The sequence below is a fragment of the Callionymus lyra genome, chromosome 16 (genome assembly GCF_982586985.1).
Source record: "Callionymus lyra chromosome 16, fCalLyr1.hap1.1, whole genome shotgun sequence".
Lineage (NCBI taxonomy): Eukaryota > Metazoa > Chordata > Actinopteri > Syngnathiformes > Callionymidae > Callionymus > Callionymus lyra.
This window is the reverse complement of record NC_141833.1, coordinates 15,682,174-15,693,162: the sequence shown is the minus strand read 5'-3', so window position 1 is coordinate 15,693,162 and position 10,989 is coordinate 15,682,174. Positions and strand designations below refer to the sequence as shown.

The 10,989-nt window shown below is 45.2% G+C and overlaps 1 pseudogene; it reads right to left on the bottom strand.

Annotated features, from left to right (window-relative positions):
* Positions 1–4,119: 4,119 nt before the first annotated feature.
* On the bottom strand, positions 4,120–10,667 carry LOC148063923 (TATA-binding protein-associated factor 172-like; annotated as a pseudogene).
* Between the last annotated feature and the right edge of the window lie 322 nt (positions 10,668–10,989).

The window sequence follows — 10,989 nt, the reverse complement described above, 5'->3', positions numbered from 1 at the left end:
AGGACCAAGTGCTTGGTGAGATCGACTTGTGTAAGACTGGACCAGAAAGTGACCAGTTGTGTTTCTTCCTCTTCTTCAGAGTGCGTCGGGCTCCGGTTTACTTGGCTCCACTCGGTCTTCAGGGACCTACCGGCGGTCATAAACTTTGCACTGAGGGACCAGAACCCACGACCAACTGATCTCAGAGGCACTCGCTCTAGTCACTCCACCAGGTCACTTTTTCCGGGGGCTTCACGCATCACGCATCACTGGGCTCTCCATGTCCCACACAGTTTGCTCCAGTTAGTGGGACCAGAACCCACGACCAACCCAACGGGTCTCAGAGGCACTCGCCCTAGTCACTCCACCAGGTCACTTTTTCCGGGGGCTTCACGCATCACTGGGCTCTCCATAGCCCACACAGCTTGGTGGAGCGAGTGGGACTCGAACCCACGACCAACCCAACAGGTCTCAGAGGCACTCGCTCTAGTCACTCCACCAGGTCACTTTTTCCGGGGGCTTCACGCATCACTGGGCTCTCCATGTCCCACACAGCTTGGTGGAGCGAGTGGGACTCGAACCCACGACCAACCCAACTGAAAGGGTCTCAGAGCTACTTGCTCTAGTCACTCCACCAGGTCACTTTTTCCAGGGGCATTACGCATCACTGGGCTCTCCGTGTCCCACACAGTTTGTTGATGGAGGGAGTGGGACTCGAACCCACGAACAACCCAATCGAAAGGGTCACTCCACCAGGTCATTTTTTCCAGGGGCTTCACACATTACTGGGCTCTCCATGTCCCACACAGTTTGTTCGAGTTAGTGGTGGAGTGAGTGGGAATCGAACCCAAACCGAAAGGATCTCAGAGGCACTTGCTCTATTCACTCCACCACAGAACTTTCACATTTGGACCTGTGCTCCGGGCGTATTTAGCATACATATTGGGGACAAACACGTAAAAATTGAACCACTTGGCTCCCCATGTCCAAATCAGTTTGTTTCAGTTAGTGATGGAAGGAGTGGGAATGGAACCCACGCTTTAGCCCACCGAAGGGTTTCAGAGGCACTTGCTCTATACACTTCACCATAGATCTTTCACATTTGGTCCTGTGCTCCGGGCGTATTTAGCATACATATTGGGGACATTACTTTAAAAGTTTACCAGGGATGTCTAATATTTATCAGCTGAGACGGGAGTTGATCTCACTCATGTTCAACGACAGCCGTCTGCCAATCCAAGATAGCCTCCACTAGACCACGACCACCTCACAGCAGGACTTGTGCTTAGGTGGCATTTGTGATGCAGATCAAGATTTAAAGGCCAAAAAAACCACAAGTGAAATGTCATCTAGTTAGTCAATGCAGGAATTGAACCCAAGCTGGAGCCGACTGAAGAGTTTCTGAGGCACTTGCTCTATCCACCACACCACAGGATCTTCATGGAGTCTACTGACTCTTTCAAGAAACATCTTTAGACGTTTTTATTTGTGCTTTTCCTTGATTTTCTGGAACTCCTGTTATTCAGTGTTCTCTTGACCTTTAAAGTATATACTTTGAGGTTTTTTTTTTTAATGTTGGAAAAGCGCTCTATAAATATAAATTACTTGCTTACATCTTTGCTCTTGGCACATTTATCACACACATTGAAGGTTTGACTTCTCTTAATACAGCCTAGTTTTATGCATCTTTAGTACCTTTGTTACCAACAGCCTGAGCATAGTTTTTTTTAGTCGCCTTATATATTTGGGATTCATCGTTTAAATACTCGATGTTGCTAATCATGCAAACTAACAGATTGTTTACCTTCTCTTTGAGGAGACTTATCTAGTGCTGAGTCCAAGACTTAGTCCTAGTTAAATAAAAGACAATTCCCATTTATTTACTTAAATCTAAATTTTCATACAAGGCACTTGTATAATAAAAGATAACACATGAACGTACCACTTTATTATTTTGAAACAAAAAGATTTAAATACAAGAGATTTGATATCATTATTGATTTGAGAGTTCATTGTTTTTTGCTTTGTGACGCAAGAGAAAGAATTCAGTTCAGAGGCGTCTGCATGATTCACTGTAGTCAGTAGTTTCTGTAGAACTAATCATTCAGGACGACGTCTGCTGCTTTAGCAGCCTCAACTTATTTTATTGACAAAATGTGATTATTCCCAGAGTTCACATCATTCCATCACAACAATGTGAAGCGAACCCTCGATGTTCTTCAGATGGTCGGAGCCGACCAGCAGAACTGTGGATCCAGGCACGAGCGTTAGATCTAATATTTAAGAAAGATATTCATATTTATCGCTTCGGTTCGTTGAAACTCGTCCTGGGGGGTCAACGGGGTCACGAGCACAGCAGCCGCTTTACCTTCAGCTCCAGAGGCTGCGACGAGAAGACCTGGACCTTGCGGAGACTTCGCGTCCCTCGCAGCAGCAACAGTGATTGGCTGATCTGCTGGCCGGTCACACAGCTGACGTCCACGCGCTCCAGGAAGTGAACGTAGATCTGCCAGATCTGCGAGGGCGCCGCTCGCCACTGATCGCTGCGGAGATAAACACCATTAGGGTCGACGGCAGGAGCGGCGTGAGGTCGTGAGGTCGTCGTTCAATGAGCTCAGCCGAGGAAACGTCTCATGACACTTTGTTTTCAGTTGATGAAGGACACAATTCGTCGCTGATGTTTGAAGCCACACGTCAACAAAATGGTTTAATATAGATATGAACATAAATGTGATCATGAAGTCGTTTTGTGTAACTGGAGCTTCATTTGAAGGCGTCGCCTGCGAAACTGACTTTTGTCTGTTGATGTTGAAATAAATCAAGATTAAATATTTATATGATGTGATTTTGTTTATTCTCAGAGTCCTGTATCTTGTATGTTTGTGCGTTTGTGTTTCTGCATGACACACAGACACACACAAATACAGACATGCGCACACACTCACACACAACTACACATTACAAACCATGTCTGTGGGAGTGTGCGCATTCGTTTTATGTGTGCGCGTGCGCATTCGTTTTATGTGTGCGCGTGCACATTAGTTTTCTGAGCTGTGAAACAAAACATTTGTTCGATCTTGTCGACTGAAACCGTGTGTCGGCGCCGAAGCCACACATCAGAGGAACAACAGCCGCTCGTGACCACGGTCCACTCCAGCAGCTGGCGGCGGAACAAACGGGCCACGGTTCCGAACGATGGCTCCGAGTCCGAGCGATAACTCGCGTCGCATTTGTCGGTTCACGCACAAGAATGTCACGATGAAGTCAAATGATGAGCCGGGGTTTAGCTCCTGATCCTCCCGTCACAGGCTGGAGCAGCAGTTTCAACAAACATGGATCTCACATGTGTGGCCTCAGTTGAATGAGTATTGATCAATATTATTATTTTTATTTTTTAAACATTGAGGCGCACAAAGCCATCAACACCAGCATGAACTGTCCAACAGGGATTTTACCGACTCACATCATCGTCACCTGATGTTTAGAGATTATTTTCCTCACGTCCTGCAGCTGTAAAGAAACTTTAAAACATGTAGGTAATAGTTGTTGTTTGGGTTTTTACAATAGCAGTTAAGGAACCTTAAGAGAAAAACTGTTGTCTTATTTGTGATGTTTGTGTGATTCGTAATGTAAACAGTTGAACGGGCAATAAAATAAAAATGACAGAATGGAACAAAGTTGTGTTTTATTTAGTCTGTTTTGTGTGTGAGGAAGGCGAAGAAGAGGGTGCAGGTGTGGCGGACATGATGACTGACGGTTATCCACTAATGGTTTGGATAAACTTATTTCATAGTAAGTAATTTGTATTTATATAGCGCTTTTCCAGACCAGGGTCACAAAGCGCTTAAACAATCAAAAAACTCAATAAAATATATACTTAAAAGGTCAATATAATAAACAACACAGGAGTTCGAGAAAATCAAGGAAAAATCAGCATTGCAACAAAAAGGTTGGTGCAAATCCCTCTTGAAGCAACTCAAACTCGAGTTAATGTTATTGTACTGTGAGCAGAAAACTCACAAGCTGGATTCTAACCAACGACCTTTCTTGACGAGACCCCTACGGATCATAACGGTGTGCGACGGCGCCCTCTGCTGGCAGTGAGAATCCAGACAGCGAGAGAAAGTTTGTAGAATTTATTCCGATTCCACTTCACTGACAAAGAAAAAAAAAAGGCAATTACACAAATATGTACACATCTATTATTTATTTTAAAATACTCGAGACTAGTTTGGGGTACCAGCTTTTTCACTTCAGTCTCCTGAGGTCACTTCCTGACGTCGGGAGTGTCAGGAAAACTGGAGTCTTTTTCCAGAAGAAGTTTGAAGATGCGGGAAGTGAAAGTGTGAGAATCACGGAGTCGTTCCTAACACTGTTTCTCTGGCACTTGATCAGGGTTTATTGCTTCGGGGCGTGATGTTCGGCGGGAGGAGGTCAGGCTGGTAAAAAAAAAGAAAGAAGAAAGTTCTGACCAGGTCCAGCTTGGTCAGCAGGGGGGAGGAGGGTTGGGGGTGATGTTACTGCATGGAGTGCATGAAGCTGTCCAGGTTGTACTCGGTGTCGTACTGCTGCTGGTCCCAGAGCTCCCCGAGCCCGTCCAGCACCGACTTCATGGACGACTTGCCGGAGGTGGACGAAGACTGGTCGCTCTTGATCTTCTCCTGCTGCAGAAGAAGAAGAAGAAGGTGAGCACGGACGGACAGAGATGGTGAAGAGGTTGAGCAGCTGGTCGGTGCCCATGCTCTGCAGGCTGGAGTTCTCTTGGCTGATGATGGTGTTGGCGATGCTCATCTTGAACTTCTGCAGGCCCATAATCTTCTCCTCCAGGGTTCCTCACGTGATCAGCCGGTACACGTTCACCACGCGTTTCTGCAAACCACAATCTGGTTTAACCCTTTTTCCCCGAGCACATGTACACGCAGTTTATTTTCATTTTATAGAAGTAATACTCGTCAAAATCGTGGCTGCTCTGATCACTTGCACTAAGGTCTTCCCACTGTCACCACTAGGGGTTCAAGAATCTGACGCTAAGATACGCATCACGATACAGGAGCAACGATACGGTATATTGTGTTACTGGATATTGTGAATATATATTTTTAGAATATACAGACCAGACCAAGATTAAGTTGGTACTGCTTTCATTTGATTTGAAACCAAAATATGTTCAAGAAATTAAAAAAAGAAGATGGAGTCCACTGTATCCTCTCGTTCCCAGTCATTGCAGGAGTTACTTTACTATGTTATGACCGCTGCCGGAAGTTAAATTGCAACACAAAAAAAAACGCTGTGAATATTTGCATGATCATTTTAAATAAACGATTGAAATTTAAACATATAAAATAACTTTGATAAAATTAGTATACAACTCTTATCTGTAAAATATATATTTTCTTTCGCATGATACCGTTTCAACAAGTGTATCTTTATATTTTTTTTACACTCCACTAGTCTCAACATCTACATTTAAAGCTAGTCTTCTGAAACTAAAAAATGTACTCTCCCCAATCACTAACTCAAACACTGCAGTATTCGTCTCACCCCCTCTTAGTGAACTCAGCACCAGAGAGGTGCATATTTAACCATCATCACGCGCCACTTTGCAGCTATTATATTATTCTAGATACATTTTTTTTTCTATCACACATGAAGTTCAGGAGTTTTGTCGTCAGGATAATCTTTGCGTCTCTCGACTCTCGTGCGGATCGATCTCCTGTGTTCGGTCCTACTGTGCAGCTGCAAGTGATGGACTCACCTGTCCGATCCTGTGGGCTTGGTCCATGGCCTGCAGGTCCCTCATGGGGTTCCAGTCGTGCTCCACGAACACCACGGTGTCGGCGCCGGTCAGGTTCAGACCCAGACCGCCAACATGAGTGGTGAGCAGCAGCACGTCGATGGACGGGTCGTTGTTGAACCTGCGAGCGGAACAAAAAAATACTTTTCTTAAAAAACCCAGTCCTGGACGTGAACGAGGGTCTCCTGCTCACCTGGAGACGATGGAGTGGCGCAGGCCGGCCTGCACGCCGCCGTCCAGTCTCAGGTAGGTGACGCCGGGGAGTTTGGGCTTCAGCAGGTCGTGCTCCACGATGTCCAGCATGCTCTTGAGCTGGCAGAAGATCAGCAATCGATGCTGCGCCACCACCGCCTCCGTCCCTCCTTCGGAGCCGGCGCCGCCTCCCAGACCGCAGTCCAGGAGCAGCTGGGCTTCTCCTCCTCCGTGGACGCGTGAGAGATGCTGTCCTCCAGGCTGGCCTTGGCCCGGGACTTGGCGAAGTCCTCGTAGAGTTGAACCTGAACACGACAAGTTCACGTCAGAACAGAGGAAACGACACACGAGCTTCTTAGTTCATCTGGTTTCAACACTAAAACCAAAAGTACTTTGATGATGTTTGTACCTTTAACCGTTTTTCAAGTACAACTTCCTACAGTCACACAGTTCTATACATCACCCAGTAACACTTTCATCAAAATAACATATAGATCTATTTAAGATTTTAAGTGTAAACGACCCAGACTGTATTTGAGCAGAGTCGGTAAAAGCACCTGCAGAGGACTGAGGTCACAGTAGTAGTCCTGGATGATTTTGGGAGGAAGGTCCTGCAGGAAAGGCAGCACCTGACGATGAAGCGCCTCCATGGCCAGAACACCTGCAGGAGACATTTCAGGTCACGGCACGAGAGCCGAAGATCCAAAACGTTAAAAACACTTGGTACCGGAGGAAGTGATCTCCGGCCAGGATGCAGATGGATTGCAGCGTCTTGCCGAGACCCATGTCGTCGCACAGGCTGCCGTGAAGCTTGTATTTGTTCAGGAAGGAGAGCCAGTTCACGCCGTCCTAGAGGAGCCAATCAGAAGCTTGGAATTTGAACGTTGTACCAGCGTCTAAAAACTAGGTCAATCTGCTGTGGGGTCTAAAGTAAGTCGAAGGTCAAATTGGTGGAGGTGAGAGGAAAAATATCCATCCAAAATCAAAGACATTTGTATTTTAAATGTTTTCTAAAAAATAAATTGTGTTTTGTGTCCCTTACACTAAAATGCCCAATTTAAGAAAAAATATTTTGCTTAATCATTTTTGTATAGTTTTGCTTTTGTCTTTTGTTTGGACAAGTATATGATGTAAGTAAGTAAGTAATATTTATTTATTTATATAGCGCTTTTCGAGACCAGGGTCACAAAGCGCTTAAACAATCAAAACAATACTCAAAAAAAAGTACATACTTTAAAGATCAAGATAATACTGAGAACAACACAGGAGTTCGAGAAATTCAAGGAAAAGCCTGAACAAATAGAAACGTCTTAAGATGTTTCTTAAAGGAGTCAGTAGATCCATCAAGCGCAGAGAGAGAGGAAGATCGTTCCAAAGCTTAGGAGCAACAGCCTGAAAAGATTTCTCTCCTCTGGTCCTGAACCGTGTGCGAGGATCCATCAGTAGATTCTGATCCACAGACCTCAGAGCCCGAGCTGGGGTGTAAGGCTGGATCAGATCAGTGATGTAAGGAGGAGCCTGACCATGAATAGATCTGAAAGTAAGAACCAGAATTTTAAAGTTGATCCTGAAAGAAACTGGAAGCCAGTGAAGAGTTTTAAGGACCGGAGAAATGTGAGTTCTTCTACTAGAGCGGGTCAGAATTCTCGCTGCAGAGTTCTGAATCAACTGCAGACGAGACAGATCCTTCTTGTTAAGACATGAAAACAAACTGTTACAATAGTCCAGACGAGAAGAAACAAACACATGGATTATAAGCTCCAGATCATGTTGTGACAACATTTTCCTAAGTTTAGAGATTTTTCTCAGTTGAAGGAAACAGTTTCTGGTCAGTTTTCTGCAGTGTTGAACAAGAGACATGTCTTTATCAAATACAACACCCAGGTTTCTCATTTGTCAAATGGACAAATGTGGCCCTTTCGGCAAAATGTTTTGGCCCCCATCTGCGCAGGATACAGGCCAAAGCCTCGATGGCGCCCTCTTGCTTGGTGCAGTCTTCGACGGTGGCCAGCCAGGGGAGGACGCTCTCCAGGAAGCTGCTCATGGTCTCCAGCGTGGCGATCTTGCCGAGCACGCCGACGCAGCGCTCCGCCATGTGACGCACGGCCGTGTACGGGTGCTGCAGGCAGGTGAAGAGGTGCTGGAGGTGCGGCAGCAGCTGGGATGGGAAGAGAGAGGAGATAAAAATAATCAATGTTGAGAGATTGATAGTCAAAATAACTCATTGAATCACTTTGAATTTGTCTTCGTCTGAGGAATACCGACTCAAAAGTGTAATAAATAATGTTACCAGGGGTTTGAGTTCTTGGTCCATGGCTCCGGCCATGATCTCCAGCACTTGTAAGGAGCTGACCAGCTGTAGCTGGACCTGTCGATCTGTGACACAAGAGACCGATCAGACCCTGAGAATGGGTCACGACCCCACTAGAGCAAGGAACGTACCAACGCTGTGATTTTCATCCACGGCGACCCACGTGCGATGGTCGTCAGGGAAAACTCCGCCCCTCTTCTCTGGATCAGAAAAGGCTTCTTCGTCTGAAACAAAATCCTTTTGAAGTGACGACAGTGACAGAAGAACACGCGGCACCTCGTTGTTGTCCGTGCTGATGGTGCTGCCAGGAGGGAGTTCTGTGGACGGGGCTTTGGGGGCTCTCGGGACTGGACCCCTCTTGCTTGTAATTGCAAAGGCAGCCTTCTGGTGGCGGTAGAGAGTGATGATGCCCTGAGTCTGGTTGACCATGTGATGAGTGAGACCAGTACCTTAAGGAGGAGAAAATGGAAAGACTGTGGGAATGTTGCTGGTAGAGTTAAAAACTCTCAAGCAAAATAAAATATGGGGGAATTTTCTAATTCTTCACGATCCCATCGTCTTCGTCATTTACCTAGTGAATTTCATGAGGCCTCATCAACCCATCACTACTACAGAGAACTTTTAAACACCAACTGAAAGCAAACATCACGTTCAGCACTTCTGTCATTACAGTTGCTTCGAGCACAAACACAGACCAGATACACCTGCATCAATAGTGAAAGAACTTCTCAACAGAATAAGGCTTTACTATTGATGGAATAAAAAGATCTGCTGCACGTTGACAAGCTTCGTGAAGAACATTAGATTAACGATAAGTCTGCCTAACGGGATGAGTTCACTCAGAGGGAGTGAGATGAAAACTAGAGATATCCGTTTTGAGTATTTATCGAGCGAGTAAAAAGTGACTTAAGTAGTGATGTCAAAAAACAGACTTATAGCACATGTTAAAACAATTCTAAAGTCACTGAATCTAAAAATAAAACCAGGCCATTTGTAGCGATCAAAGAGTTCATTAACATTAACATGAATAGCCGCGTGAATAATAACCTCTCGCGGGGTCTTGTGTCGGGGGAACCGGGCGAACAGATGAAGGAGAGACGGACGAGTCCACGCAGGCGGAGGCGAATCGGGGTGAATCAGGGTGTTCTCCTCGCGCTTCAGGGTCTCCATCAAAGGCCGGATCAGAGGGTTGAGCTTGCCGGGGAGCACCTGATGGCGCAGGCGGTGAACATGTGGACGCGGAGCTGCAGCTGCTGCGTGCTGGTCTCGGTCACCGTGGCCTGAGCCTGCTGCCGCTTGCTCTCCAGAGCCTGGAACTGTTTCGTCTTCACGTTCAGACCCGCCGTTGTTTCAGCAAAGATGGTGGTCACCTGAGGTTTGAGAGAGTAAGATCAGAGAGAACATGAAATATCTCTTCTGGGTTGAAGATTCTTCTATTATTTCATAAAAATAATTGAAATTCAATGTGAAAAAATGAATGAATAAATAAATAGTTTATTTCTGGCAGGTCAGTTTAAATCATCAACTTGTCCATATAGTTTAGCTATTAAAATATCATGGTTAGTGGTGTCTATTGCTTTTTTCGTGTCCTTGAAAATTCCTTTTGAGTGTAGTTTTTGGTCGATAGAATAGAATAGAATAGAAAAGCTTTATTCATCCCCAGAGGGGAAACACACTTTCACAACAGCGCAGTTTAAAAAATAAAGTGCAAGGAAAAAGAAATAATAAAAGAGATAATACAAAATAAAATAAAAACGATCTTAAGAATATACAATTATTTACAAAAATTAGAAATTTAACACTATTAACAAAATAAAATAGAATAAAATAAAATAAAATAGAAATAAAAACGGGAAAAAATAAAAATAAAAAGCACACGAGAAGAAAAACACACTACGGATTAGCATCAGGATATTTAAAGTAGAGAGTTAAATATCCTGACACCAGTTGGGATGAAGGACCTTCTATAACGCTCCGTCCTACACTGGGGGTGCCTGAGCCTGCCACTGAAGGAGCTGGCCAGCTCCTCCACGGTCAGGTGCAGTGGGTGAAGAGCGTTGTCCCTGATGGAGGATAGTCTGGAGAGTGTCCTCCTCTCTCCCACCTGTGTATGATAAACATGCCAAGAGCACAGATGTGAACATGAAGATCCTGTGGTGTGGTGGATAGAGCAAGTGCCTCAGAAACCCTTCATTCGGTTCCGTCATGGGTTCAATTCCCACACTTGTAGTCTTTTGGCCATTAAACCTTAATGTGCATCATAAATGCGACCTAAGCACAAGTCCTTCTGATAGTTGGTCGTGGTCTAGTGGAGACGATCGTGGACAGCAGACAGCTGTCGTTGAACATGAGCGAGATCAACTCCCATCTCAACTTATAAATCTTAGACATCCCTGGTAATCTTTTAAACTGTTTGTGCTCAATATGTTGACTGAATACACTTGAATCACATCACACACATGTGAAAGTTCTGTGGTGCATAGAGCAAGTGCCTCTGAGGTCCTTTCGGTTGGGTTTGTCGTGGGTTCGAGTCCCACTCACTCCATCACTAACTCGAACAAATGTGTGGGACATGGAGAGCCCAGTGATGTGTGAAGCCCCTGGAAAAAATGACCTGATGGAGTGACCCTTTCGATTGGGTTGGTCGTGGGTTCGAGTCCCACTCCCTCCATCAACAAACTGTGTGGGACACGGCCCAGTGATGCGTGAAGCC